This window comes from Pan troglodytes, chromosome 6, assembly GCF_028858775.2.
Source record: "Pan troglodytes isolate AG18354 chromosome 6, NHGRI_mPanTro3-v2.0_pri, whole genome shotgun sequence".
NCBI lineage: Eukaryota > Metazoa > Chordata > Mammalia > Primates > Hominidae > Pan > Pan troglodytes.
Genome location: NC_072404.2, coordinates 46,586,036 through 46,590,700, shown reverse-complemented (window position 1 = coordinate 46,590,700; position 4,665 = coordinate 46,586,036). Strand labels below are relative to the sequence as shown.

Here is a 4,665-nt window from a genome sequence, read left to right as displayed (position 1 = left end):
AATAATATGGGTCAGGAACTCATATCTATATGAAGAAAAGAAGAGCATTAATGAAGAAATTAGTGAAAGTAAAATAAAAACTTATTTTTCTTATTCTTAATTGATCTACATATATATATGCTTATGTTTGCTTAGGTACAAGTAAGATGAATGACAGCAATGATACAAGGGATCGGCAGGAGGAATTAGGATTATTTTGTTATTATAAGTTACTCACACTACCTGTGAAGTAGTATAGTGTTATTTGAAAATAGACTTGGGTTGAGCACCTCTTGGAGAATCGCTCGGGTTCGCTCCACGCTGTCGCAGCCACTGCTGTGGTCGCCAGTCAGCCGAGGGGCTGCGATACTGGTTGCCCGCGGTGTGAGCAGAATTCAACGTGTACCGCTGCCGTGAAAATGGAGAGGCCTTTGTCCGTGTTTGGGGACTGCAGCACTGGGGAGGCGATCTGCTCCCAGAACGTTATGGCTGCAGCTTTGATTGCCAATACTGTAAAAAGTTCTCTTGGTCCAGTTGGCTTGGTTAAAATGTTGGTGGATGATACTGGTGATGTATCCATTACTAACGGTGGTGCACCATCCTGAAGTTACTGGAGGTAGAACATCCTGCAGCTAAAGTTCTTTGTGAGCTGGCTGATCTGCAAGACAAAGAAGTTGGAGATGGAACTACCTCCGTGGTTATTATTGCAGCAGAACTCCTAAAAAATGAAGATGAATTAGTCAAACAGAAAATTCATCCCACGTCAGTTATTAGTGGCTATGGACTTGCTTGCAAGGAAGCAGTGCGTTATATCAATGAAAACCTAATTGTTAACACAGATAAAGTGGGAAGAGATTGCCTGATTAATGCTGCCAAGACATCCACGTCTTCCAAAATCATTGGAATAAATGGTGATTTCTTTGCTAACATGGTAGTAGATGCTGTATTTGCTATTAAATACACAGACATAAGAGGCCAGCCATGCTATCCAGTCAATTCTGTTAATATTTTGAAAGCCCATGGGAAAAGTCAAACAGAGAGTATGCTCATCAGTGGCTATGCATTCAACTGTGTGGTGGGATCCCAGGGCATACCCAAGAGAATTGTAAATGCAAAAATTGCTTGCCTTGACTTTGGCCTGCAAAAAACAAAAATGAAGCTTGGTATACAGGTGGTCATTACAGACCCTGAAAAACTGGACCAAATTAGACAGAGAGAATCAGATATTACCAAGGAGAGAATTCAGAAGATCCTGGTAACTGGTGCCAGCATTATTCTAACCACTGGTGGAATTGATGATATGTGTCTGAAGTATTTTGTGGAGGCTGGTGCTACGGCAGTTAGAAGAGTTTTTAAAAGGGACCTTAAACGCATTCCGAAAGCTTCTGGAGCAACTATTCTGTCAACTCTGGCCAATTTGGAAGGTAAAGAAACTTTTGAAGCTGTAGTGTTGGGGTAGGCAGAAGAAGTGGTATAGCAGAGAATTTGTGATGATGAGCTGATCTTAATCAAAAACACTAACCCTCATACATTTGCATCGATTATCTTACGTGGGACAAATGATTACATGTGTGATGAGATGAAGCATTCTTTACATGATGCTTTTTGTGTAGTGAAGATAGTTTTGGTGTCAAAATCTGTGGTTCCAGGTGTGGGTGCTGCAGAAGTAGCCCTTTCTATATACCTTGAAAACGATATACCTTTCTACATACCTTGAAAACACCGCATATTCTCACGCATAGGTGGGAATTGAACAATGAGAACATATGGACACAGGAAGGGGAACATCACACTCTGGGGCCTGTTGTGGGGTGGGGGGAAGGGGGCGGTCTGCAGCTCCCAGCATGATCAACACAGAAGATGGGTGATTTTTGCACTTCCAACTGAGCCTCCACTGGTGATGCTCAGGCAAACAGGGTCTGGAGTGGACCTCCAGCAAACTCCAACACACCTGCAGCTGAGGGACCAGACTGTTAGAACGAAAACTAACAAACAGAAAGGAATAGCATCAACATCAACAAAAAGGACATCCACACCAAAACCCCATCTGTAGGTCACCAATATCAAAGACCAAAGGTAGATAACACCAAAATGATGGGGAGAAACCAGAGCAGAAAAGGTGAAAATTCTAAAAACCAAGCACCTCTTCTCCTCCAAAGGATCACAGCTCCTTGCCAGCAATGGAACAAAGCTGGATGGAGAATGACTTTGACAAGTTGACAGAAGTAGGTTTCAGAAGGTCAGTAATAACAAACTTCTCTGAGCTAAAGGAGGATGTTTGAACCCATAGCAAGGAAGCTAAAAACCTTGAAAAAAGATAAGATGAATGGCTAACTAGAATAAACAGTATAGAGAAGACCTTAAATGACCTGATGGAGGTGAGAACCATGTCACAAGAACTACGTGACGCATGCACAAGCTTCAATAGCCAATTCAATCAAGTGGAAGAAAGGGTATCAGTGATTGAAGAAAAAATTAATGAAATAAATTGAGAACTTTAGAGGAAAAAGAGGAAAAAGAAGAGAACAAAGCCTCCAAGAAATGTGGGACTATGTGAAAAGACCAAATCTACATTTGATTGGTGTACCTAAAAGTGATGGGGAGAATAAAACCAAGATGGAAAACACTCTTCACGACATTATCCAGGAGAACTTCCCCAATATACCAGGGCAGGCCAACATTCAAATTCAGGAAATACAGAGAACACCACAAAGATATTCCTCGAGAAGAGCAACCCCAAGACACATAATTGTCAGATTCACCAAGGTTGAAATGAAGGAAAAAATGTTAAGGGCAGCCAGAGAGAAAGGTCAGGTTACCCACAAAGGGAAGCCCATCAGACTAACAGCAGACCTCTCAGCAGAAACTCTACAAGCCAGAAGAGAGTGGGGGCCAATATTCAACATTCTTAAAGAAAAGAATTTGCAACCCAGAATTTCATATACAGCCAAACTAAGCTTCATAAGTGAAGGAGAAATAAAATACTTTACAGACAAGCAAATGCTGAGAGATTTTGTCACCACCAGGCCTGCCTTACAAGAGCTCCTGAAGGAAGCACTAAACATGGAAAGGAACAACAAGTACCAACCACTGCAAAAACATGCCAAATTGTAAAGACCATCGAGGCTATGAAGAAACTGCATCAAAAAATGGGCAAAATAACCAGCTAACATCATAATGACAGGATCAAATTCACACATAACAATATTAACCTTAAATATAAATGGGCTAAATATCCCAATTAAAAGACATAGACTGGCAAATTGGATAGAGTCAAGACCAATCAGTGTGCTGTATTCAGGAGACCCATATCACATGCAAAGACACACATAAGCTCAAAATAAAGGGATGGAGGAAGATCTACCAAGCGAATGGAAAGCAAAAAAAAAGCAGGGATTGCAATCCTAGTCTCTGATAAAACAGACTTTAAACCAACAAAGATCAAAAGAGACAAAGAAGGACATTACATAATGGTAAAGGAATCAATTCAACAAGAAGAGCTAACTATCCTAAATATATATGCACCCAATACGGGAACACCCAGATTCATAAAGCGAGACCTACAAAGAGACTTAGACTCCCACACAATAATAATGGGAGACTTTAACACTCCACTGTCAGTATTAGGCAGATCAACGAGACAGAAAGTTACAAGGATATCCAGGACTTGAACTCAGCTCTGCAAGCCGACCTAAAAGACATCTACAGAACTCTCCACCCCAAATCAACAGAAAATGCATTCTTCTTCAGTACCACGTCACTGATTCCAAAATTGGCCACATAGTTGGAAGTAAAGCATTCCTCAGCAAATGTAAAAGAAGAGAAATCACAATAAACTATCTCTAAGACCACAGTGAAATCAAATTAGAACTCAGGATTAAGAAACTCACTCAAAACCACACAACTACATTGAAACTGAACAAACTGCTCCTGAATGACTACTGGGTAAATAACGAAATGAAGGCCTAAATAAAGATGTTCTTTGAAGCCAATAAGAACAAAGACACAATATACCAGAATCTCTGGGACACATTTAAAGCAGTGTGTAGAGGGAAATTTATAGCACTAAATGCTATAAGGAGAAAGCAGGAAAGATCTAAAATTAACACCCTAACATCACAATTAAAAGAACTAGAGAAGCAAACATATTCAAAAGCTAGCAGAAGGCAAGAAATAACTAAGAGCAGAACTGAAGGAGACAGAGACACAAAAAAACCTTGAAAAAATCAATGAAACCAGGAGCTGGTTTTTTGAAAAGGTCAACAAAATTGATAGACCGCTACCAGAGCTAATAAAGAAGAAAAGAGAGAAGAATCAAATAGATGCAATAGAAAATAATAAAAGGGATATCACCACCGATCCCACAGAAATACAAACTACCATCAGAGAATACTATAAATACCTCTACGCAAATAAACTACAAAATCTAGAAGAAATGGATAAATTCCTGGACACATACACCCTCCCAAGACTAAACCAGGAAGAAGTGGAATCTCTCAATCTACCAATAACAGGCTCTGGAATTGAGGCAATAATTAATAATCTACCAACCAAAAAAAGTCCAGGACCAGATGGATTCACAGCCGAATGCTACCAGAGGTACAAAGAGGAGCTGGTACCATTCCTTCTGAAACTATTCCAATGAATAGAAAAACAGAGACTCCTCCCTAACTCATTTTATGAGGC

General features: G+C 40.1%; 1 pseudogene; it reads left to right on the top strand.

The window, feature by feature from the left end:
* The first annotated feature begins 398 nt into the window (after positions 1 to 398).
* On the top strand, positions 399 to 1,696 carry LOC107975619 (T-complex protein 1 subunit alpha-like; annotated as a pseudogene).
* The last annotated feature ends 2,969 nt before the right edge of the window (positions 1,697 to 4,665 follow it).